The following is a 27,369-nucleotide window of genomic DNA, read 5'->3' as shown; positions in this document are numbered from 1 at the left end:
GAAGGGAATGCCGCCTTATCCGTGCCTTCTCTGTTTGCTGAGAGAAGATATTTGAAACTTTGAATGAGAAGTAAAGGGCATTAGCATCAAGTGAGAGTACAGGAGTCAACTTGGATTTGCAAATACAAAGTCATCTCGCCTCAACTCCAGAAGACCTTGAAGCTGAGATCCAAGATCATATGCTTAAAAATAAGTAACTTTTGTTACAGAAGAGTGTGTAGGTGACCAAAGCTGAATTTGCACAAGAAAGGAGAGATCACAGAAAGGAGACTCTGAAGGAGTAAGGCTACCTGGGCTGGTTCTGGGAGTTTAATTCGGGAGGCTGGGCTAGTCTCAGAGTCTACAAAATGATTTCTGAGAGGTGAGCAACTTCCACTTTGGCTTAAAAAAAAAAAATCTGAGGGCACCTACATTGACATTTTATCCCCTTTAAAAGATGCACTCCTCGCTGCAGTCATATGTATTTCTTCTTAATAATAAGGGCTGAATTTTTGCCTGGATTCACTCCTTAAAATTTAGGGAACCCACGGCCCCTCGAGTCCCCCCCACTTATTCTCAGCTGAACACCAAGATTCAAATTGTAGTTTCAAATATCACTGTACTTAACTCTCTTGGAATAAAGAATAATTCAGATAGGGAAATACTTATTGAAATTCACCTCCTCAAAAGCTACGGTCAGTAGTTAGTTGGTTATAAATAGTGTTTCTGCTTCTGTGTTATTTGATTCTGTTAGAATAAGAACACATTCATGTATTATTTGGGAAGCTAAAAATAAGTTTAAAAATAGAAAATAAATTATAGTGTAAGAAAAAAATAGCATAAGCAATGTTGAAAAAAAGAATTTTAATTAAGGAATGAATTAAACATGCTTTAGTAGTAATGTCTGTCTATAAAAAATAAAATTGGTTAGGAAAGTTTACCTTAGTGGTTAAGAGGACTTGGGTCTACAGAGTCATGTGGCTTAGACTGGAGCCTCTGTTGGCCAGGAAATAGCTAAGAGATCTTGGGACAGTTCAGTTATAAAACTGGAATAATAATACATGCCCACCTGATAGGGTTGTTTTGAAAATTAAATGAGATACTTATAAAGCAAGTAGCATGTCGCCTGGCACATGGTAAGCACTCTGATAATACTTGTTCCTGCATGAGGCAGAAGAGCCCTGTCTTAGCTCACATCCTTTGAGAAGCAGATGCTGAGATGGGATTATACGTGCAGCAGATTTATTAAGGGAAATATCTGTGAGGGATAAAGGGCAAGAAGCAGGAGTAGCAGGAAAGATTTCAGATCATAATGGAGGTCTGAGATGTGTGAAAGAAGAAGGAGAAGGAAGGTAGATTGAGTAGGAAAAGTCTCAGGCTGCAGTAGAAGCAAGGACTCTGGGAATGTAGTAGTGGACCCAGAGAGACAACAGCTAGGGATGTTGCTGTCTGAAGCAGAAGATGTGAGCAGTGCATTTCTGTGACTGCCGTGGGGCCATCGCTTGAGCTGGTGCTTTGGTATAACTGTTGCAATTCATTAGTACTGATGCATTAGAGCATTCCTTCACTCCAACCTTTGGGTGATAGATTCACGGTACCCTATCTCTGAATCTCAATTTCCTGACCCATGAAATGGGTCAAACAAATATTACACACTATTTCAGAACTGATCTAAAGATGTGAGATATTATATGTGAAAGCATTTTTTTGAAGAAGATTAGCCCTGAGCTAACATCTGCCACCAATCCTCTTCTTTTTGCTGAGGAAGACTGGCCCTGAGCTAACATCCATGCCCATCTTCCTCTACTTTATATGTTGGACGCCTACCACAGAATGGCTTGATAAGCAATGTGAACATCCGTGCCTGGGATCCAAGCCAGTGAACCCTGGGCTGCTGAAGCAGAGTGTGCGAACTTAACCACGATACTGCTGGGCTGGCACCAGGAAGATTTTTTAAAAAACAGTAAAAAATGCTTTGGGAATGTAAAATAGCACACTAGTGTTTCCTTTAGATATTTTGCAATTCAAAAATTTCTCTGCATTAGTTTTGTCTTTCAATTTGCCTGACTTTATTATACTGAATTTCACACGAATGTGGAAACAACTATCCTCTCTTATCTTTGAAATCACTAAGAATTTAAGGTTTACCACCAGAATGTTTTATCTGATACTATTGTAAGTACGCATGGTAGTGAATGAGTCTCCACTATTCCACATATGGCTTATGGGACCTGAAGAAGTGAACCCACTGAGTCCAGACATTATTTTTAAAGATACTGCAGTTTGGAACTCGGGAATACTGTTAAGTGTTCCATCAGTTGTTCATGACTGTGTCATGAGGCCTCACAAAATGGTCAGAGCATAGAAAGCTCTCAATAAATATTTGTGTAACGATTCACTGAATCAGTTAACTTCTTGCCCTCTTTAGTTTTATCTCTGTGACCTTTCCTCAGAAGGATTAGGAACCTGAAACATAAAAACATAGAAGGAAATAGAATGAAAGCCCAAATCCCTTATGCCTGTGAAAATGAGAAAGGAATGGATCTCGTATTTGGACCATACCTCTTAGGATCACAAGGGTGATAGATCTGTAGAGGTCATCTAATCCTACTTTATTTTAGAGCAGGTTTTTTTTTTTTTTTTTTTTTTTTGAGGAAGACTAGCCCTGAGCTAACTACTGCCAGTCCTCCTATTTTTGCTGAGGAAGCCTGGCCCTGAGCTAACATCTGTGCCCGTCTTCCCCTACTTTATACATGGGACGCCTACCACAGCATGGCTTGCCAAGCGGTGCCATGTCCGCACCTGGGATCCGAACCGGTGAACCCCGGGCCACCGAGAAGCAGAACGTGCGCACTTAACCACTGCACCACCGGGCTGGCCCTAGAGCAGTTTTTTTTAACATGAGCCAGATCATTCTTTGTTGTGGGGGGCTGTCCCATGCCTTGTAGGATATTCAGCAGCATCCCTAGCCTCTACCCACTAGACGACAGTTGCATTCCTTCCCCCATTCCCCAGTGGTGACAACAAAAATGGATCCAGAATTGCTAACTGTCCTGGGGGGACAAAATCGTCCCCGGTGGAGAATGACTGTTTTAGAGATAAGGAAAGCTTGAAAGTTTAAATAAGTCAACAAAACTCTTGGCAAGGCTAACACCACAACTAGAATCCTAGCACGAAGTATCTATCCGGTGCTTTTCAACCATCCGACATGGCCTCTCTGATTCAATATGTGATTAAATGTGCCTCCAGAAGAATTGCTGTTGTTGTATCGTGACCATTCATGTTTATTCATAACATTCTTCTGGTTTGTGGGCTGTTTGATATTATACACATTTTATTGCATGGAAGGCAAGGCTTGATATTCCTCTCTACACTGGATTAAAAATGAAATTCCTCTTGGAGGTGAAAGGGGCACGTTTTGAAGCCCAAAATTGACAGGGGAGCGAGAGTTCAACAATCTTTCTCTGAGGGACTGACTTGGAGATGTATTATGCTTTCTCTGCCAAGCTTATACTTAAATAGAAAAATATATCTGTACACATAGATTTCTATAAAAAATGCCTGCCAAGTCCAGAAGACACCTCTCTAAAGTGGCAGAGAACAGAATGATCTTGTAGGGATGGTCGAGTGTAATTTCAGATAATTCTATATCAGGTTTCTGAGAACACTTTTGGAAAGCTCTGTTATATATTAGTGCTGGGTCTCAAAGAAATGGAAAATTAGTATTTTCTTTCTCAGCCTACAATTTATTGATCAAAGAAAACTTATTTTTGGCTTTGTAGTGTTGCAACAATCTGAAGCATATTAATAAAGAAAGAGAGTTGCTTCTTGGGGAGATAACCTTGATGACTGTAATTTTTCTCATGAGTAACAGTGCTGCTTATGTGCCAATATATCACAAGTGAAGGGAAAGGGAGGGGAGCAGATGTTGCTTAGCAAGGGCAGGACAGAGTTCTGTGTATTTTGCTCTGTCTTCTTCTAGCCTCTCTCAAGTTCTCATCCTTCACTCTTTATTCTGCAGAAGGGCTTGAGGGTTAGTATTATGAGAAAAGAAAGGCTTTTTGATTGTGAAAGTAGAAAGAGCTGACAAGGTGTTGCCTAGTTCTAATCATTGAAGGTTCTCCCTAACACAATAATCAGAGGACTCAACTATGCTTTGTTCCTATGTGTATGCATGCATGCATCCATTCCAAGGGCCGCCGGTGTCACGTCTCTGCTCTGCCTCCTATTAATTGTGTCACCCTGGGCAAATTACTTGGTCTCTCTCTGCCTCAGTTTCCTCATCTGTAAATGAGGATATAAGTAACACCTAACTCAAATACAGATAAAATCAGTTAACGTTTTTGAAGGATTTAGAAAGTAACTATGTGTTTTTTACATGAAAATATGTAAATATATAAATACATAAAACTTATGAATTTTAAATATATTATTTAATATAAGATATATATATACATATAATATGTAGTGAACACTCTGCTAGGTATTGGTGACTTATTACAACAAAAAAGAAAAAGTTCTGAGACAGGCAGACCCCCAAAGCAGGAAATAGGTCCCATTTTTAAAATTTATTTTTCAGTCCATGTTTATTGAACACCTGCTTCATGGAGGCCACCGTGCAACCCATGAAGGAGGCAATGATAACCATCAGCGTTTCCCTTCTCTAAGAACTCTCTGGTGGAGGAGGGAAAGTGAAATATAATTATAAGATGCTGTAGCAAGTGATATGATAAGTATAGACACAGTGTAGTATGTTTCCATTGAGACTCGCATCTGAGCCCGGGGATGGGGCTTGAGCTACGGAAGCCCTGCAGGGAACACGATGTGAGTCTAGTCTCCTAGGCTGAGTCAGGCCGATTAGGATGGGGTAGAAGACAGAGATAGAGAAGTAAGCCTTGGAGCATGGTCAGGAGGGAGGTAAGTACCATGGCATGCCAGGTCAGGAAGGGCTCTGTGGGTGAGGTTAAAGAGTGTAGGCACTACCTTGAAAGAGAAAGGAAGCCACCGAAACATTTTCAGTAGGCGAGTGGTATGGTCGAGAGGCAGGGATTCTATTTGAGAAACTGCAGTCTCGTGCTGAGTGGAAGAAAGGTTGGGAGAAGGCCAGACCAGAAAAGGCTGAAAGTACAGATTGGAAAAACTCTGCTGAGAGATGATGAGGCTTGAACCTTATCCCCTTGAGAGAGGTGGGGAAGTAGAGATGGATATGGAAATAGTTACTAGTAGGACTCCAACAAAGTCATATTGACTGTTAACCCACCGTGGGATTTGAATTGAGGAGAAAGCATGAAAGTGAAGTTCACTGTTTCTCACAATGTTGAAAAGTCTTATCTGGCCAAACCAGACCTTCAGATGAGGAGGAAAATACAAAGTTAGTCACCAAGAGTTGACGTTCTGAGATATTCATGCCGCCTGCTGATGCTATGACCTTTTAGATTCCTTACTAGTACCTCCTGCTGCCCTCTTTCTAGGTCGTGGTACATGGACCTAATTTTTTGGCACTTTTGATTCAACTTGGGAGAATTTTCACCTATTACTTTTGACATAGACACAGAAGTGGAAGGGACTTTAATGTATGATTTTCTTTGGCCCTTTTCTTAAATCATACATATTTGAGCAGAGGCTGAAAGGATCATTAGAGATCTCAGATGCCATCAGAAAAGTCTTAATAGTGACTGCTTAGAGTGCTGTGCTGACAAAGAATATGAAGCCCATATGGCTTGGTGGAAAAGTGACAAGATCAACTAAATATGCCCATCATGGGTGCAGCAGGGCGGAGCAGAAGCACATATGCTTCATATATCCATTTCTAGGATAAAGAATCCAAGCCCATGGCATCAATGGACTTGACAAAGGTCGCGGAGTTAGTTAGGAGCATGACTGCAAAGAAAACCACATCATGTGGCTGCCGGTGCCAAGATACTTCACTCATTTCTTCAGTAAATATTTGCCAAGGTTGACTGGGTGTCCAGTGCACTTTTTCATGTGGTTTGTTTTTAGTGCTAGATTCTCAGCTTTTAACAATGCAGATAAGGTCCCAGCTTTCGTGAAGATTATCTTCCAGTGGGAGGCGGGCAATAGATAAATGAATAAGTAAGATAGTATCAGATGGCAGTTGAAAATTATGAAAACAGTAAAGACCTGGGGGTGGTGATATGGAACAAATAAAACATGGCAGTAGGGCAGCTGGTCAGGAGAGTTGCTTCAGAAAAGAGGACTTTTTAGTTGAGACTGGAATGAGAAGAAAGAGCCAGCAAGGCCAAGATCTGACGGAGGAACACACCAGGCACTGCGGATAGCAAGTGCAAAGACACTAAAGCTAAAAGTAGCCTGAGTGTTTGAGGAACAGAAAGACTGCCTGCAGGGCCAGGCATGAGTGAGGGAGACAGCAGAACCTGGGGAGGCTGGAGAGTTAGGCAGAAGCCAGATTAAGTATACTCATCTCTCAAGAAAGGGAGCCTTAGGGTCCTGCTCAGTGGTCTCAGGCAGTAGAAAAGTGAGGGGCTACCCCCTGGGTCTCCAGTTTCTCAGTGCGGTCTTCTGAAAGTCTCTATGAGTACATAGCCTTTTCTTTCTTTTTGTAGGAAACTCCTTGATTATAACTGCCAAGATCAAACAGCTGATAGGATCAAAAACTTTGCTCTATATAGATTAGAGTGGAAAATAGAAACCTGGAATAAATGTGTTTCCTTCAGGTGACCTTAGTAAAACATTCATGGGGTGCTGACAAGTACTTTGAATTTATACAATGGGGAACACAGTTTAAATACTTTGATATATTGCAAGCAGCTTCTAGAGAATCTCAAAAAAGATTGCGAAGCTCATTTAAATCTTGTACCAACCCTGTGAGAATTGGTAGGAAATAGCTATAGCTATTTTTTTTTCCTCCAGATGGATAAAATGAGGCAGAGAGATTAAATTGCTTGATTTCAGATTTCTTCCTGTAGCCTTGGCATTCAACCTAATGGATACATTCCACTCACCTTAATTTATAAATAAATCTATGTTGGAAATCTAAACTGTGGTAAAGCATCATTAGAATCTTCGATTTTTGTGTCCCAAAGTCCCGATTTCTGTATTTACCTTACTAATTATGAGTAACAAATAAAATGAAGTGAATCTCTCAAGATTCATGTGTTGAGCAATGTGCTGAGCCTGCTGAATTTTATTTTGTTTGGCAATTTGTTCCTAAATATTTTCTGCTAGGGTTTGTAGTGGTCCACTTTCAGGCTGCCCCGTTAATATTTGCATATATTCCATTAACTTCCTTGTCCTTTCACTTCCCTCCTCTTCTCCCCAACCCTCCCTCTCCCTAGGCCGATTTACCTGTTCAGTGCCTTCTCTTCTTTATAGACTGTGCTCTCAAGTGACAGCTTATGAGCTTAATAAATCCAGGCAAATGTGTAAATGGATGTTAATGGTCCACACTCCCCTTCAGCATGGCATGTATACACTTTAATGGTGACCTTTGATGGGTAATACCTAACTCAAAGGAATGACTAATGGCAGAATTAGGAAGCCAAGTAGATATGGAGGTCAGCGTTGTAGCTAATTGAAAGTAATACATTTGGGGGAAGTCAAGGACTTTGCGTGCCCCTCAAATCATCAAGATATGCCTATTTCCAGAGCCAGCTCTCCTCCTCAAAGGTGGGTCTCATTATACAGGATTTCATGGACCTCAAATGGTGTTTCTGACATGGATATATAAAGGTGAGAGCTGTACCTAGAATGTTTCTCAACAAATTAACAGAAATTTGTATTGATGTGCAAAGTAATATCTGGAAAAGAAGTAAACTAGAGGAAGAATATAATTATCACCTGCAGAATCCTTTCTTCCTCCACTTCATAGAGGAAATTTGTCTTTTTAATATGAATCTTTTGTCTCTTACCATATTCTTTCTATGAATAGGCCAGATTCTGGTTGTTCTTCTCTCTTGTTGACCCTGGATCTTAAAGCCTATCTGAAATTACAATAAGCCAGTGATATAACTCATAAGGGAGGAGTCTAGAGTAAACGGACCCTGAGATCTTTTTTCAGTGTATCCCCTTGTGTATAGCACAGGAACAAATGTGTATGTGAAAACCCACTCTAAAGGGATACCTCACATTCTGCTTTAAAAGTATGTCTATTTAACAAAGCTCCAAAAATATTGCATTTCATTATTTCCCAGTTCAATGTTTTCTTCTTAAAAAAAGGCAGATGAGTCTTAAATTCTACTTTCTATATAAAGGTATATCCAGGTATATGCAGAAAGGAAATGACTCATCCACAAGTGCACAAAAATAAAAATTATGGGGCTGGCCCCGTGGCCGAGTGGTTAAGTTCACGCGCTCCGCTGCAGGCAGCCCAGTGTTTGTTGGTTCGAATCCTGGGTGCGGACATGGCACTGCTCGTCAGGCCACGATGAGGCAGCGTCCCACATGCCACAACTAGAAGGACCCACAATGAAGAATATACAGCTATGTACCAGGGGGCTTTGGGGAGAAAAAGGAAAAAAATAAAATCTTAAAAAAAAAATAAAAATAAAAATTATATTCATATCCAGAGCAAGTTATGCCATATTTAAGAGCTTTTGATATCAACAATGAATTTTCTAGTTCTATTGAAAAAGACAGATTTGTTAGATCATGTAATTCTAAAGAAATCTGGTTTGGGCCCTGAGTTAATAAAAGTATTTTTTAATTTTAAGAAATATGAATATGTATTTCTGGGACTTCATATATAATTCAGAAGAGTAGTGTCTGTATGGAGAATAGCTTCATGTGCCACAGCTTTCGTCTGGTTAGGAATAACACTAGTCTAGGGGTTAAGCGATAGGGGTTTTCTAGGAAGATTCACTTCATAACTTTCGGCTCTTTACTTTTCACAGGACCTCAAATTCTTCATCAGTATACCAAAGGGTTAAAGTAAGAGTTTGTTTTGAGGGTACCTCTCATCTTTAAAATTCCAGGATTCCAAGAAATAAAAGCAAAAACCATAAATGCTTTCGTAAGGACAAAAGGAGATTCTGCAATGGACCATCTCCCTAATATTAAGATGTGACTCCCATAGCAATTTGTCTGTATTGTTTTATTTTCTGTCCATCTTGGGATATAATTATTTATATACTTGTCTTACTTCCCCTCTTCAATTGCAGGTGAAAACTGATATGAAATATGACTTTATATAAAGCCTTGCCTGTGATAGGCATTTAATATACACATCTCTCCTGGATAGTTGCCTTATGTGTAATGTCCTTGTGTGGCTTATAGAAATGAGCATCATTGCTTTATTTTTAATTTCCAATATACCATATTCCTTCCTTCGGTAAAACTTGTCTGAACATCTGTTCTAAGCAGAGCACTGTATTAGACTCTATGAGGGTTATAAAAATTCCGTCTTCTTTCCAAAGGATTTTATAATCTAGTGGTAGTACATGAACACCTGCAAATAAGAGTCATCAATGTCAGGGGCCTTGGCAGTGCCTAGCAATAGCCAATGTTCAGTAAATGACAGCTGATTTCTCCACTGGCTACAATTACAATTTCTAGTGTTGTTATCATTTGCATTATTTCTAGAATCTAAGATAGTTAAGTGTGGATAAAAAAAAAAAAAAACAAGAACTAGAGCATCCTATAGCAATTAGACAGTGCTTCAGGTGATGTGTCGTCACTATCATCATCTGAATTTGGTTAAAACTGGCTGGTGGAACTTTGAAAAGTATATGGTCTTTCCTCACAGTGGAACTAGGTATTTGTACTGCTTTTAGGACAATGTACAGTGTGGTTCCTGAAACAGTAATAACAGCATCACCTAGAAACTTGTTAGAAATGTGAGTTCTCAATGGGTTGAATCAGGAACTCTGGGGTGGAGTCCAGTGATCCATCTTTAAACAAGTCTTCTGAGTGATTCTGATGTGCCCTAAGTGTGAGAGCCCCTGTTCCTGGATGTCCATAGAGACATGGTGAATGTCCTTGTGGAGGAATATGTGACAGTGAGATGCCAAAAACAAAACTGGGTGGAAAGAATAGGAATTTCATAACCCCTGCTCTCACAATGTCCAACCTAGTGAGGAAGCAAGTTAGCACTAAGATGAGTACACAATCACAAACTCTGGCATGCTGCAAATGCCACGTGCAGGTGCACACATGGGCTGGACCGGGAAGAACTGAGGAATCTAGGGTTTAGACAAGACTCACTAGGGAATGCGTTTGAGCAGAGTTTGTGCCTTCGATGCTGGTGAGTTGTCAGGAGGAGACCTGGAACCTGTTTGATTCGAACAGAGCAATATGAAGACTATTTAACAAAATGCTTTCACACAGTTCTTTTCCCTTTATTTCTCTTGGAGTTAATAACCATATCCTTTATGATTTCTCTTAAGCTGACTTAAGATTTTGATTATCTACACTGATAAGTATATATACATACATATACAGAAGTATTCATTGATGACTATAATATTCAATAGGCAGCTTGCTTTGTGCAATTATTGGGATGTTAATGTACGTTAATGTATGTGTTAGGTACCAACTCCACACTAGGCACTGCCCTCGGTCCTGTACACACAACTTCTAAATCAATTCTCCTAACATTTCTTCAAGTACGAATTGTTAACTTACTTGTGGTAAGTAAAATGGCTCAGTGCAATGAAATCACTTGCCCCAGGTCACACGGCCAGTAAATAATGGAATGGGACTCAACCGGGCAGTCCGGCTCTAGATTCCTCTCTCTGAACCACTACATGGAGAGTTCATGGGATAGAATACATTTCTAGTTGAAAGTATGTGCACAAAAACGGAAGGAAGCTCTGCCTCATGAATTTCTGCTTCATCTTGACCTGTATTTTTCCTTTCCCCAGACTTCTCATGACTCTAAGAAAAGATATCCAGGTGCCATAGTTCATGAGATTTGAAGCAACCTCCAAAATGTCATATGCATATTCAGAGAAGCTGGGAATTCTAAATTCTAAAGATGTGATAACTTGAGCCACTCCTAAAATATGGCAAACCAGGACATAGATATGAGGATATGAGTGTGTGTTTGGGGAGGAGAGTGATATAAATAGACGATGAGGCATATTTCAGGGTGGTAGCCACTGGGGAAGGAAGAGTTGTCTTTACCAGCTGGCACGAAACTGATCCTACGTCATCCCTCTCCAGCTTCCAAATTCTTCCCTATTTCTTGGCAAATGGTTAGAGCGGCCTCTCTATTTCGACATAGTTCCCTCAGCATGCCCTTCTCTGACTTCTTCCCTCCCTTTAAATACCCCTGATATTAATTTCATCTTTATATTAAATGATATAAATAAAACCAGGGGGAAAAAATGGTGTATCTATTTCCCTAATTGCTAATCTCTCTTTATCAATTTAAAATGGAAAAATTATAAACCACAAAGGAGACACCTTACTTTCTAATAGTAACAATGCTGATGACATAATAATTAATAATAAAAAATACAACTGTAATGACATCACCTTATAGAACTGCTTGGAATGTTTTGTAAATTATAATTTTTTGGGTTTAATTTATAAGCTAAACCAGATCCATTTTATTTTACCTTAAAATACTACATCAAGAAAAACCCCAAAGATTATCACTTTAAATTTCAGTTGTGCAGTTAAGGAAGATTTTAGGCAGCCAAGTTTCCCTGGAGTGTTATGCTTACTAAAGTAAGTGCTTAAGATCAACTTCTGTGAATGGTTATGGCTCCAGACTGTTGTATTACTATATTGACTTATAGTTTTATGTATAGTTACTTTGAAAGTCTCTAAAATCAGCACATTTGTAGTGGAACCACAAATTCACTAGATATAGCAGTGAATTCACAAGTGCCTTTTCTTCACCTGCCCTTACGTCTAATTGAAAACTGCACTAGGACCTGAAGTCGCCCAGGCAGGGTCACGTGTAGCCACCAGAACGTCATCTTTGGCCGAGAAAGATTAATAATTTTGATTTGGACCGAGAACATGAATTTATTTAGTTTAGGAAAAGCAGAAATATTTCCCAAATTTGTACCTTGTCTGAAAATGGTCCCTTTTAAAAACTAAGCTCTCAATGAGGAATTAGGGGTTTTCACAATGAGCAAAAGCAATTGTCTATAGGGAATTCAAAAAGCAATTTATATGCAGCTTTCCCAGCACCAAATAGCTCTAGTGAAAACAGCACTGCTTTTATTCACTTTCTTTAAATATGCAGGTTATTAATACATTTTCAAATTAATAGTTTGGAAATTTCCATACCCTTCTAACCATGAGTCAATAGCACATCTCTACCTGCAAGAGTGACTTGATGCATTCATTGTACTACAATGAAAGTGTCATTTAGAAAGCCATTAAAACATAACCTTAAAATTAACATCGTGACCCTACAAGGAAACATTAAATGGGTTGAAAAGTAATGGTCTTGAAAAGGAAAGGCCTGCCTTTACAGTACAAGCTTTAAAAAAAAAAAAAGGAAAAAAGAAAGAAAGAAGAAAGGGAAAAAAAGCCACTAATGAATAATTACTTTAATGAGGCTCTGGTCTCAGAGCTGCTCACATTTACTTGCATTAATGCTGTGAAATGTGGGATGGTGTGAACACATTAAAATGTTCATTTTAGTGCTTTTTTGTTCGACAAAGTAATAGCATATCCCAAACTCCTCCATATGGTGCCTCTTTGGCAATTGACCTCACTATCAAAATATCAATGCTGTCCAGGTGATCCTTCCAGCTACTGTCTGCAGGGGCTTCCTACAACAAGAATAGCACCATGGATCTACTTCAAACTCTCTAGCATCTCAGCACCCTCACCTGAGGCCCCATTGCATATGATCGCTCTCCACAGAAGGCGTTTTAGCAAAGCAGTTAACACTAAAGGCTCCAGTGTGTGATGCTGAGTGCAAATATTACGTTTGTAACTTGGGACAAATTACAGAGCCTTTCTGTTCCTCCAAGTTCATATATGTTAAATGAGCAAAAACATAGTACTGTTACAAGAAGCTGCTTTGAGGGGTGAGTGAAATGACCTAGGCAAAAAAGCTTGGCACGGGGCCATCCTTAATAGAAAGAAAAAGGTAACTATTTTATCAGGCTAAAGATGATTACTTCTCAGCATGGCTTACAAGGTTCACTGGCCCCAGTTTACTATAGAAGGTTATTTCTTGCCATTCCCTTTCCACCTCTTGCCTATTTCTTTATATTCTGGCTCAGGGGAGTCTTAAACTTGAGTATGCATCCCAGATATCTTGAAGGGCTTGTTAAACACAGGTTGCCAGACCCCACCCTCAGAGTTTCTGAGTCAGCAGAACTGAGGATGGGTCTCAGAAGTTTCCATTTCTGACAAGTTCACAGATGATGTTGATGCTGCTGGTCTGTGAACCACACTTGGAGAACCACTGGTCTAATTTACCATTTCTAGAAAATGCTGTTCTTCCCTCTATCTTCTGGAAAGTCGCCACCAAGGCCCCACTCACAAGCACCTCATCTAAGACTTTGCAAATTCGCTTTCATAGCACTAATCACCTTGTGTTATAATTATTCAGTTTGCATTATGCATGTTCATCTACCCGCCTGGACCATGCAGTTTTCCAAAGACAGAGACCATGTCAAATTCATCTTTGTAATGTTTTGTCATGTGCTGCCCGGTCCATGGTAGCTACTAAATTAACTTTGTTTGAGTGAATGTACAACCAAACACACACTCCTAGCCCTTTGTGTATCCCCTTGCCTTTATAAGAGTAGTTTCTCCTTCAGAATTGCTCTTAGTGAGTCCTGATCTGTTCTGCAAGACCTTCCACTAGTATTTTTTAAATCACAAAACCTTCTCTAACTTGCTAGAATAGGCACTCCTTCCCCTAGGCATTCGTTGCTCATAAGTTTTGTTTTTTTCTCCCTCCTTTTGCCTGAGTTTTTTAGGGCCACAACTATGCTGTCTTGATCTCAGTGCCCCCAGAAGCTACTAAAGTGGCTGGAACTTAGGACACTCTTGAGAAATGTGTGTGGAATGAGGGAATGCTGGGAGAGTGTGCTCCAGGCCAGGGCGGGCGAGTCTGGGAAGCTGACTGAATTCATCACTGGTGTCCCCAGCTCTCCGCTCCCTTCCCAAGACCCTTCCAAAATACCTTCCAGAATCTCATTCTCCACCTACACTACAGGCCATAGGAGAGATAGAGGGTGCAGCTAGAAAGCTACCACCACAATGCAAGCAAGATATGACGAAACCCTAACTAAACAATAGTGTGAGAGCAAAGTGGACAGACTGATTGGAAAAGGAATCATGGAGGAAGCAATTGCTAAACCGGCCAATTTGGTAGACTGAGCCTCAGGCTCTGAGGTGAAAGTGACCTGTGGTTGAATCCTAGCTTTGCCACTGACCTTGTACTTTAGCTTTCTAAGCCTTGGTTTCCTTATCTGTAAAATGGGAATAGTAAATTATTATGGGTATTAAATGAGAAGATAAATGTAAAAATACTTAGCACAGTGCTTGGAATATAGAAAGTATATAAGATATATAGCTACATAGGGTAGCTGTGATAAACTGTCAGTGCTTATTGGGCTCAGGCTGTGTCAATGTCCACAAAGGCATGTGATTTTGTTCTTTATCCACAAAGAAGTTAGAGTATAGCTGGGTAGGAAAAGCTGACCACACCGGAAGAAGCCTTTGATTCTATGTTGTCTAGTATTCATCCCCAAGGAAGTAACCCAGTGCAGGTTTTAATGTGTTTAGAGTTCATAAAAGATAGTGACCAGGGGTGAAGTGCTTGGGCAACATTTATATTCCGTAACTATGTCATAGTTGGAGCTGATGGTTAAGAATTAGTTGAAATATGGGAAATAAAAGGAAGGTACTGGAACCTTAGAATTTTCTTGCATGTAAGGTTCCATGGGCATCATTGCATATTGCTATAGGCATTTATCTTTTAAGGATAAAACAGCATAAACTCAATGAGATGACTTGGGTGCAACTAATAATTGAGTTATTTGAAACCAATGTACAAACCAATGAGGTTATTTGTAACCTTGTGTAGAGAATGACACAGAAATTGGGATGTATTTGTGTAGACATGGACGTATAGATCTGTGTGTGGGGGTGTGTGTGCACGCGCTTTTCTAATCTGCGCATGATGCTGCTAATGAAGCGATTTTCTAAGCACCTCAGTTTGGATGGACAAAAATAATAGCAGCTAACACATATAGTGTTGACTATGTGTCAGGCCTAGTTCTAAGCACTTTTGCATTTATTAAGCAGTGTAATCCTCAAAACGACAACATGCGGTAGGTACTATTGTGATTGTTCACTTATGGAGGATGTAACTGAGGCACAGAGAGGTTGGGTCATGCCTGAGCTCCCCTGTGTACCTGGAGCACTGTGGCTTCTAAGTCCATAGTCTCAAACTGCATGTCATTGGCAGTTTCTGTTTCAGTTTCTAGTCTGAAAAGCTCTGCCTGCAGCCTGCCAGCACAACCAGGATTAGGCTGGTGGGACCACACCCAGGCCCTGTTTGTCTGGAGCAGCACACTGGCTCCTCTCCACCACTGTCCGAGCAGTGACAATGATTCAGTAAATTCTCTCTGTGATGAGTTTGTATTGCCGCCTTCCTTGGGAAAGGCACACATTCCAAATGCTAGTCCCATCCTCTTATTTGCTCAGACAAGTAGATTTGTCACTTAAAACGATCTTTTAATTGTTTATTTTCCTCTGGCTCCTTTCCAGGGCTTTGTAGCAAATGTTAACTGCTGTTTAAAAAATGTTTTTCTTCTTGTGGAATAGGTTAGCATGTTGTGTTGGTTAACTGTTGCGTTTTGAACTTCCCACTTGGTAACTGACAGCCCGTAATTAAGCGTAACTTGAACTCTGACCATGTCTCCATGTGGTTTTGTAGCCTGTCACCAAATTTCTGTTGAATATTTTCTGTGGAAATGGCATACAACAAAATGCTTCCTGGCTTAGCAATATCTTACCATGGTTAGGTTAAAACACTCTATGATGAGTTGAAGACCTGGAAATTCCCTTACTGTGTTATAAACATTTTTATTTGTTCATGAAATCATAGTTTCTGTAGAATGCATCAATTACTTATTTTTCTTAGGGACACAGAGGCTCAAATCAGGGAATAGAAAGCGAAGGGGATGAATTTGTTGACATACTTAATACATGCCCAGCTGTGGGCTAAGTATTTTCCTGACTGTAGGATGGAGTGATGTACCTCTGACCTGTCCAAGGTTGACGCTCCTGATTGAGGTTCTGTGACCAACACTTTTGATAGAGCATATGGCTCTGACTCAAGGATTTGTGTCAGATCCCACTGGGGCTCTTGGGCCACAATCTCACTGACCCTACGCTGTAGGGAAAGGCTACAGGCCAGCCAGCTGTTTCCTTAGGGGACCCCCATCCTAATGACCTAGACACTCCAGAGTGACACCCACCAACAGCATTTCAGAGGTCTGAACCAATAGAGAAATAAAAAGAGGGTGAGGAAGATGAGGTCAAAATATCACCCTATTTACTGATAAAACTGATGTTAGAAAATGGAAATAGGAAAATATGCTCTGCCAGCCACAGGTAGAATTTGGAACTCTACAGAAATGCCTTAGGGGGAAGTATGAAACCCCTCTTTTTTTGTTTTTTTTTAATTTTAGTTTTTTGTTGTTGTTTTTTATTGCTTTTTTTGCTCTTTTAGTAATGTATAACTTATAAAAAGGAAAGTCAAAATCTTCTACAGCGTGATAAAATTTTCTATATGTATATGCCTATGTACCCACCCCCTAGGTGTAGCACCTTTCCAGCATCTTGTGTGCATCTGGGGAGAAGCTTGCTCCAGAGATAAAGAGAGAGAGAGACAGAGAGAGAGAGGAAGAAAGAGAAAAAGAAAAAAAGAAATTGGCCTATGGCTGAGCAGTTTTTCCTTTCAAATTTACCAAGCAGATTAAGTGCCCCCAGTCTCCCCTGGGAAGAAATGGGGGAGGCCTTGAGGTTGGCCTGGTGTGTCCTGCTAACAGATCACCCTTAACAGGGAAGGAACTGTCGGGAGTGGAGAAGTAGTCCTCCCCGCACCTGCATTAGGTATGTGAACCCCTGGAGGGTAGACAATAGTAAAACACTACGCACAAAATATCATAGGACTGCATGACACATCCTACAGGAACATCAATTTTACTCAACAAATTGGGAGGAAATATTATTTTAATAGTAACACAAATATGGAGATATTTATGGAATAGAATATAAAATTCACATATTTTTTAAAACAAAACATTATACTTTAAAGCTGTTTTAGGCTTTCTTTGGGCTGCTTTGGGCTAAGCCCCTGGGTCCCCCAGGGGTATATGTTCATTCCTCTCTGCCTAGGGTGACTTCAGTGGAAAAAATCTGGAAGCTTTCCTAGGACACTGAGCGTGTTGCATGAAACCTTTATTAAAGCACCAGCATGAACTTGGCAAAGTTAGCAAATTGAAAAGCAAGAAAGAGAGGGATTCAGAATCAGAGTGAGACAGTCATTAGAGAAGCACATGGTCGAGGAGGTAGACACAGATCACGGTGCCAGATGGGTAAGCTGACCAGTGGGCAGGAAAGAGGGAAGGAAGGAGAGGGAACGAGAGAGATAACATAAAATCTAAAGATACGGAATGGCTAAGATAGCAAGGGAAAGGAGAAGGACTGCAGGTCAGTGTTGGGCAGACTCAGGCATCCTTGTCAATTTCCTGTTTTTGTGATGCAGGGAGATGTGCCACACAGCTCCACCCAGCTCCATCAGGGATGCTCTCTGAGTAAATTATGTCTGCCTTGGGATTTGTGTGCAGAGAGGTGGGGCTCACTCCTGTCACCTGGCAGTTTAGTTTATGTGTGCCTGATGATCATATCCGATGACTCCGTAGAATAGAATAGAATAGTATAGAATAGAATAGAATAGAATAGAATAGAATAGAATAGAATAGAATCCTGATCCTGTCAAGCAGGGCTTCCTGCCAGAAGTAGAAACTCAAATACCCATGGAGTCTAGGCAGATAGAAAAGATGTATGGCTGCCAGGTGTTAGTTATTGCAAATGCAGGGGATTGTAGTGAACTTGAGGGTGGGTGCCTTCTTTAAAGGCACTCAAATTGAAAAACAAAGAAATTAAAAAAATTAAAACCAAGATGCTGGGTAGCCAATTCAGCTTTCTGCTGCATTTGGTTTGTGGGGCTTCAGTTGCATATCCCCGTCACCTCTAACAGACCTAACTTTCTCCCTGTCATCGCAACATGTAGGTTGTCTCATTTGATTACGCTAATAATCCAATGGAAGCCATGCTATCATTCACATTTTCCAAAAAAAGAAATCAAGGCCCAGAAATTAAGTGTTTTTCCTAAGGCCACAAAACCAGTAAAAGTTAAGACCAAATGTGAACCAAGGTCTGTCTTTATTTCAGAAATTTTTCCTTGTGATATCTGCTTCGGAGCTTCTAAAACCACTAAAGAATGTTTACTCCAGACCACAGAGGTGGAAAGCCATGGTCCTCCGCGGACACGTGGTTTGCAGAATATTTATCCATTGAATGGTTATCAAACATAATAATGCCATTTAGCAAAATACAGTGACAACTTTGCTATTTAAAATAACACATTTCAAGATAAACGATAACGTCAAAGCTGGGACTCTTGAAAGTCAAGAGAAGAAATGGTTATTGATTTGGAAAGAAATAATTGCTCTAACAGCAGAAACATTTTAATATGAAACTTAAAAAGAAACTGTCAGTTGATGTGGTCAAAGACTCATTAATAGCCAGATATTGGACAGCGTTTTCACTAGCTATTATCTTGGTGACATCACTTTTTGTAATCAATTTTGATTATTTTTGGCACATGTGTATAAAATCCAATATAACACTGAAAGGAAAAAAGATAAAAATTAGTGGAGGTGAATGACTTCTCTAACTGGTTGATTGTTCCTAGCGTTCATTATTAGCAGTAGATTTTTACAACGTACACTTGTTATATTATAGTTCTTCCTTTATTTTTATGAGAGCTTGGTCAGGAATGTTGATTTCATTCATCAAGTGGAGAGTTTACAAAATGCCTGGCAAGGTGAAATTAGATTCTGTGCTTGGTGTGGCTTATTTTGCCTATTTTCTTTATTTAGGAGTTATAGACCTACCATGATTCAGCTTTCTCTGACACATTTTTCCTGCTGTTTTATCTGCCAAACACAGATTTCATTGTCTAGAGCCATCACCATCTTGGCTAAAGAAATTAGTGTCTTCTCAGTACATGGTTCCCCTCCTGATTCCAAGCTTTCAGTAGCTAGAATTTAAGCACAATGGTATAACTCCAATAGCCACAGAGGCCTCAATAATGACTTTAAAACACCCACATAAAAAATTACCTCTCTCCTGGATGTGAAGTCACAGAGGAAACATTGTGTACCCTCACACTTGTGAACAATTCTATTGTTAACGATGGTATATTAAGCCGGTGGCCTTATTCATTAATACAAAATACAGCAGAGTACGTTTTCAAGAGTGTGCAGTGAATTGCATACATAGTGCACATTATTGTCATCCAAGCTGTGTGGTGGGAATTTAGCTAAAACCGTTTAGAGGTACCCCATAATAGTTGCTTGTAATTGTTTCAAAATTGGTTTTCTGGGGTTTAGAGCTCAGTTTTTATTATTGTTGTTATTTATTAATCTCATTCTATGACTGTCACAACTGATCCTAGTTTTGCTAACACTTTCAAAACGGGAACGCTATACAATTTTATTTCATCAAGTAATTTCAGCACTACACTTCACCTTTGAGTGAATTGACCTCTCATACATTTTTAAGCTATTAACAGAATTCCTTAACTTTGGCATAGAATTATAGGTCCACTGAGAGCAAGTGTTTGCCAATAAATGGAAAATTTTATTCTATCTCATTTGTCGAGGTTTTTTCCTGTTTTTTCATGTGTATGGTAAATCCCTATATCCTTGGTTCTTAAAAGATGACAATTCATGCAGAAGCATTTAATCTACTTAGTTATTTATCCTCGTTCATTGAAAGTAAAGTAAAGCACAAGGTAAACAAGTGGAATATATTCCCAGTGGTACATTAGTACATAAAGATTTTCCTTTTTTTTTTGCTTTTACTCCCCAAAGCTCCCCGGAACATAGTTGTATATTCTTGGTTGTGGGTCCTTCTAGTTGTGGCATGTGGGATGCCGCCTCAGTGTGGCTCGATGAGCGGTGCCATGTCCGCGCCCAGGATTCGAACTGACGAAACACTGGGCCACCTGCAGCAGAGCGTGGGAACTTAACCACTTGGCCACAGGGCTGGCCCCCAAGATTTTCCATTTTTAATGAGACAGGTAACGAAGTGGCTTCCAGCCCCAAATCCCACCCCACTCATTAATATATTAGACAAATACGGACAACTTCTAAGCTCTATATTTAACGAGAGAGGGCCATTAGCCTTTAAATGTATTTATTACTTCTATCTTATGTTTAGGAAGCTTGCCATTAAACCAATGTTTTTAAAATTCAGTCCTTTATGTCTCTTTAAATATTTCCCGTATCTACATATCAACCTAACTGGACTATTATTTTTTGACTTGTGGTTCTATCTCATTCCTCCTCACTGTGGTCTGAACCTTAGTGGCTGAGCTAATCAACAGATTGCTGTCATTGCTACCATCCCCATCCTCCCAGGCATTGACACTAATAGAATGGATGAGAACAAATGGAAGTGCCACTAGGTTGGTTTATTGGCATTGGTTGTGAATAAACCAGTGGAAGAAGTAACAGAAGAACACCATGTTCAGAAACTCACAGGGCTGTTGCCCTGTTAAATCGCTTTGCTCGTCCTTTTTTGCTTATACTTGTCCAAATTTCTCTCCAAGTCTGCCTTCGGAATGGAGTTAATTAGATCACATGTTGTCTATTTCTCCTCCATTTCCATGTTGCTTTTTACATTGTAATGTAATTAGAATGGGGAAGGAGTCCTGCTACTAAGATACCACTAAGAGTGGTACATGCTCAGTTCAGGCTCAGAGGATCCTCCTTCTATTTGATCAAATTCTGGTTGAATTCTATGCTCACCCCAATCTCATGGCAGGCCAGAAGTTCTCTTCCTCATATTGTGTCTCTCATCCCAGAGTGTGGGATATTTTATATGTGTCTCTAACTTCTCTGACTGTGTTAGTCTTCTTGGGCTGCTATAACAAAATACCATAGACTGAGTAGGTTAAACAACAGATATTTATTTCTCACAGTTCTGGAGCTGAAATGTCCAAGATCAAGGTGCTAGCTGATTTGGTTCTTGGCGAGGGCCCTCTTCTGGCTTGCAGAGATCCACCTTCTCCCTGTCCTCACAGAGCAGACAGAAAACTACCTCTCCCTCTTCTTCTTCTTATACAGCCGTTAGTCCCATCAGTAGAGCCCTACACTATCACCTCATCTAACCCTGATTACCTCCCAAAGGCCTGTCTTCAAATACCACCACCATTGGAGGTTAGGGCTTTAACATGTGAATTTTGGGGGAACACAGTTTAGTCCAGAGCACTGACCTCCTCTAGCATCTTTGAGTTAACTAACCTTGATCTCTCCCCCGCCCCTTTTCAACATTACTTAGTATTTTTGACTAAAACTGGACTCACTTTTTTCTACTTAAAATAATTTTAAAAGGAAATCTTATATCAGCACTTTAAATAGAAGACCAATATCATTTGCCATAAATAAAAGGTAATTTCATAAATATAAAACTAAGGGAAAAAACATGTCAACGCTTTTCTGGCTCTCATGGACCACACTTGGGGAACAATAGTAAAGAAATAAAACATATACAGGTTCTAAATTCAGGAATTGTCCCAGATGTCCCAGATGTTCCATTACTGATATAGCTTGAGAGTCGGCTCAAGCCCTGAGCTCTCTGTATGACTGTGGCAAAGACCTGAATCTAGTTTAGAACATATGTAGAGCAGGGGAAATGAGGAAGAATTGTGGTCAGATTAATTCTATCGCTTTTCCCTTCTGAGTCCAGATTTAGAGTTATGAGTAATATATATTTGTTTCTTGATGCGAGCTGTACTGGCTACTGGCTTGTTAACTTTAATTGGTGGAACTGTGATCATTTAGGCTATTAACAGAAACTAGTCATGTGTTTTCAAAGAAACTGGTATAAATTAGAATCTTTCATTAAAGACCAATCAGCCATTTTCACATTTCAAAATTTGATGCCCTTGCTTTCTTGATGGGGTAGCAAACTGACCAGAAAATTCGTGTAATCCATTTTCTAAGGGTAAGAGTCAAGAAAATAAAAATCTATCTATATTAACGGCTTAAAATATTTATATTATCAACTCTGGCATAACTAGTTCAAGAGTAAGATTATAAAGTGATTTAGCCAATGTTGCTTGAAAGTTAGGCATAGGGAAGCAGCCAGAGTCAGCCTCATTACTGTCTGTTTGGATCTCTAATCTTTGCTTTCAAAGACTTAGGAACGAATCAAAGAAGTGTTTACCTAAAAAAGAATCAAAGAGCCATCCAGCTGTACGTGAAATGGCATATCTTGTTTTTTTTAAGAGCAAGTACAGCATTTAAAATATAATGAAAAAAATTTCATGAATGTGTTTTAAATTGACTCAAAACAAGTTTCTTAAGGAAGTGCGGGAGTAACCCAGGACTGGAGTGCTCAACAAGGAATTCAATGATTTCCTGGAAATGACTAGACATTTAACTATTTACAAGGAAGCGTGATTGGTTGCCAGAACCTTGAAATAGCAGAGTAGACCAATGTCATAAATCAGTCTGCCAATTAGAAACTGTCATCCCAGGCAAGGTATTGAACTTTGCAAGCCTCGTTTTTCAACCTATGAAATGAGTATAATGATAACAGTTGTTTCACTGATTTTATATGATTGCTGGGAGGTTCAGATGAGATTCTCTGTGTGATTGTGTTTTGAATACTGTAAGTTATCCATTTATATACCAATGTAAGGCCTGGTTATTATCACTCTTTTCTTGCTCTACTCCCTGAGGGAACTAGTATAATGGTGGTCTAGAAAGATCCAGTCAATGAGAAGACCCAGCTGCTGCTTTCTTGGCCATTGTGACTGTTCCAATAAAGTACTATTAGGTGAGTAGGAGTTTGTGCACAGGTCCAGTCCAAGAATTGCACTTTTATGGCCAAATTTCAATGATACACTTGTATATTTCTTTTCGTTTTATCACTCTGCTTCATGCAATCTGCCTTTAAGTGTCAACATTCCTTCAACTGATATACAGGGAAAGGCAATCAGAATTAAAATGGATAATTTTCCTATATTGTAGTTGTTTTGAAAGAAAGGTTTATGGAATAGGTTTTATGTGTGTGAAAATTTGTTTTTTATGATCTATATACCCTCAAATTGTATGATACGTAGATTTATGTGTTGGGTATATAACCAAATGTCAAAAAGAGTTTAGGGCATAAAACTCTGAACTTCAAACAAATTTATAAACTTGGATGTATGTCCTTCCTTGTTTATCTGTAATGATCTCGGTAAAATAAATTCTAGAGGGATTTCTGACCTATATATTTTTACATGAGAAACACTTTTCCCTGAGTAAAGTCAATCACCAACTAATAGTTGTGTATTATTTCATCATACAGAAAGTTTTATTTCAATGCCCTATGTAATTCATATATGCATAACTTATCTATTCCTTACATATCCACAAAAGATTTAATGCAAATAACCAGATGGACATTCACAAAAGAAGATATAAGTTTTAAAAAAGAAGATTCAGGACAAGGGAAATGAAAATAAAACTGAAAAATCAAAACAAGGGGTTATAATGACCTCAGCTTTGTTCCTTGCTTTCATGACAGTTGGTTCTGTATTGCTACTATTGGTTAGAGAGAAAGGTGCTAGTCACTGAAATGTATACTTTTACATTTCATTCTAACACTAATGTCCTGAAAAGGATTTCATTCTTTCTTTTCTGCAGGAGATGAGACTTAGTTTTGTAGAGATCGAGTGACTTGCCTCAAGTTTCTCAGCTAAAAAGTGGCAAAATTCTCATTTGAATACAACTCTTATTCCAATACTGACGCCATTTGACACATACTGCTACGCTATATCTGATTATGATTTACTGATTCATTGTCTGCCTTCTTCACTCCTCAGTTAGTGCCTGCCCCTCACAACCATAGTTTCCTTAAGTAGCTTTCTGCTTTTCGAAGCTGGGACTAAATATTTCATATTAATAAATTCTCAGATTTTGCCCGAAACATATAATGCTGAATAGTGTTTAGCTGGAGAATATTTAGGAGTCTTGTAATTAAAAAAAAAACAACAATTTTGTATAGAATATTATATAAGGCAGGGGGTACTATATGCATGGTGACAAACTGCTTTTAGGCTGTTGTAAATCATAGTGAATGTCTCAGGCTCTGCTTTCTGATTTTTTAGGAATCAGGTGACTGAAGAGCAGAGTGACACCAGATGGAAGAAGGAATTATATGGGCAACAGGATTCTTTTAAAAAACTTATTATCAGTGGCTTAATAAAGAATAAAGACAAACACCTAAAATTAACATGCAAGCTCTATTCTACGCCTACCATTAAAACCAGGCGGCTTGTAGAGGGCAACGGGGCAGGGCTGGGATATAGAACTTGGCAGCGATATCCCCTTCCCTTTTTATACTGGCACATCTCTTCTGTCTGTTTTCTGCCTCCTTCAGTTTCTATGTAATGTAGTTTGTAGATTTTTCCATTTTAGTTGATTCAGATTGCCTTTGGAATTCGTATCAACCAGATTTTACCCGTGTGGAAATGTGATCAGGAGGGAAGGGAGACCACACACTGTGATTTGCTTCATGCATACGCAGCTCTATTTTTATTGTATATTAGTCAATGGAAATTAATTGCTAATTATCCAAACATTTCTATGATAATATTTCAAGCTCTCTTGTAGCAGATGTGGCCTAAACTATATTTGGAAGAGAGTAGATGGTATTATCTTTCTTGATGGGAATGATTGCGTAGGGCTTTAACAATTTTTTTCACCATTTTTTATTTTAGAAAGAAAAATCATTATCACGCTTTTGCAACATTTGTTAAATATTCATACTGACCAGAGTAATTATGTACTGACTATATTAGCAAACAGAACTCTGTCAACTTTAAGAAGTTGGGGAATGAAATTAAACAGGTTGTGGATAATATATTCAGTTATATGCTCGTACAGACATACAGATTGTTTAACTAACCTCACTACATTGCATTCGCAGGAATTGGCAGTGACAGACTTCTCTTATTTGGGGACTCTCATGTTGAATTATTCCTTTTTATTGCATTAGATGTCTGTCCTTCAATGTCTGAACATTGCTTTTCCATTTTCTCTTTGTGAATGCTAATAATATACTGGATACAGCACTGGCTATTTTTAGTAATTCAGCATTTCTTTATATTTATACTCTGAACAAACTTGAGAGAGTTTAGCTCTGATTAAAACAGATAATTTTCTCTCTTTATAAAAGAATAATATGGGACTGATACATAGTGAGAACAAAAGGAATTTGATGGGCACAGTGTCAAAGCTTAATTGTGTCAATAATTATTTGTGTATTAGTGCCAAGTTTTTAATGAGGAGTAGTCACTTGTGTGTAATCATGATCAATGACAAGTAGTTAAAATGTCTTCATGAAGTGGCAAACCCTGGGGGAAAAAACTGAAGCAGTATTAACATTGCCTACCGTTCCTTAGACCAGAGCATGTCTGAAATCCATGAGAAGAGTTAGCATTAAAAAACTGAAAACTCTGTAAGGATGATACATGTGTTTATGTAAGATTTTTCCATGCATCCTAAGCTTGTTAGGGCTTTTTTAGGGAAGAGAATCTTTCTGTCTTGCTCACCAAGCTGTCACTCCAACCCAGAGACCTAGCCCTACCTGGTATATCCTCACTGCTATAGTAAGAGAATGGCTCTTCTTCCCCTTCCACAGATATGCTTTCCAAGTCATTAAGACTTGTCTCTTGCCATCCTGAGGACCGTTGCTCTACTTTATTTAATATCCTGCCACTTTCTAAGCGGCTTACTCTTAACTTTTATCCATATTTTTAAGCTAGCCAAATTGGAGTGGGCCATGCTGCATTCAGTCCTGGAAAGGAGGAGTGAAGGAACTTATAGGAGCCCTGAAGCGTCAGTGGAGAAGCTGAGTCCTCCAATGGCCCAGACACCTGCTTTCTGTGTGATAGCAAGTGTAAGCTTTAGCAGACATATGGCAGAAGCCCAAAAACAAGTTCCCTTAAGTACAGTCCACGCTATCAGATTGCTCGCCATCATTGTAAACTTTTGTTATCTGCATCAGCTAGCCTCAAGTTGTGAATTAGGGCAATCTAAATGAACTCAGTCCTGTGGTGCTTGCGGGCATTGGAAGGAAGTTGTATTTACTGATTAGCATGACGAGGCTTAGATATGACCATGGGTATGTGTAATTGAGACAATAGTGATAAAATGGTTTGCTTGGCAATAATGTGCAAACAGAAACACAATTTATGGATTTTCCTAATTGTGTTTGCCTTTACCTAGAATTCAGAATTAGCGGTAGTGAGGGATCATTAATGGGTTTTCTATGCTTTACCGCCATTTGTTGAAATGCCTGTATTTTTTCTACTTTACTGTAATATAATTCAGTCTGATTTTTCCTTTGTAAAGGATGTTTTCTGGAGCTGGAAATTGGTGTCTCACACATGATGCAGTTTTAAGGAAGAAATTTTTTTCCCACTTCTTCTCGTTATCTTAACAGTGAACTCTTTTCTGTATGCATATTCACTGATGGGGGGAAAACACACACACACCCCAACCACAAAGTGGTTGCTAGTAGCAGATTTTGAGTAGGCCTTAACCACCGAGTTGAAGTCTGGAGACTTGCTGACATTTTGAAAATAGTTTTTAGAACAAAATGTCAGATGATGGGAGCTTTACATCATGCAAGAGTAAGTTGTGCAGCTGATGCTAACTAAGCCGATTCTTACAAAACCATATGAGGATGGATGACCACTGCGCTTTTAAAGGAACTAAATATATCCACATATATATTCAACACTTCGCATTTCGCACATGCTTTGCTTTGCCTGGCTTATATATGAGCCATACTTGACCGACACCTTTACAGACCAATGCAATGCTGGCAAAACGGCGTTATTTTTAAAAAGGAGCCATCCGTGATGAGACGTCATTACATATTCCAACTTTGGACCAATGGCACTGCCCCCCTTCTGTGATCCCTCATCAAGGCAGCTGTGCTGTATTCACATTGAAATGAGGGGATTTTTAAAACCCAAGCAGCTGTATTATTCATACTTAAAATAAAAGCTTAGTTTCCCCAAATGGGTGTGACGTAAACATCTCATTAAATATTTTTAATTTTGAAAAAAAATATTTTAAATGGCAGTAACCGCTCTGGCGGTGACAATGTTCCCATTGGTATGCG

At 39.2% G+C, this 27,369-nt stretch overlaps 1 protein-coding gene across 9 annotated transcripts in view; it reads left to right on the top strand.

Annotated features, from left to right (window-relative positions):
- The window catches only part of TENM2 (teneurin transmembrane protein 2), a 1,160,613-nt gene that overhangs the window by 130,113 nt on the left and 1,003,131 nt on the right, over positions 1 to 27,369 (top strand). The window contains exon 1 of one of the 9 annotated variants that reach the window (XM_070517109.1): positions 160 to 280. The exons of 7 other annotated variants lie outside the window; for them this stretch is intronic. The gene's annotated coding sequence lies outside the window, so the exon portion shown is untranslated. Of the gene's footprint in view, positions 1 to 159; positions 362 to 27,369 lie in introns of those variants that run through there. One more of the 9 variants, XM_070517108.1, reaches the window with a different exon arrangement.

This window comes from Equus asinus, chromosome 9, assembly GCF_041296235.1.
Source record: "Equus asinus isolate D_3611 breed Donkey chromosome 9, EquAss-T2T_v2, whole genome shotgun sequence".
Lineage (NCBI taxonomy): Eukaryota > Metazoa > Chordata > Mammalia > Perissodactyla > Equidae > Equus > Equus asinus.
Note: the sequence above shows the minus strand (reverse complement) of the source record. Positions and strands in the feature narration are given on the sequence as shown.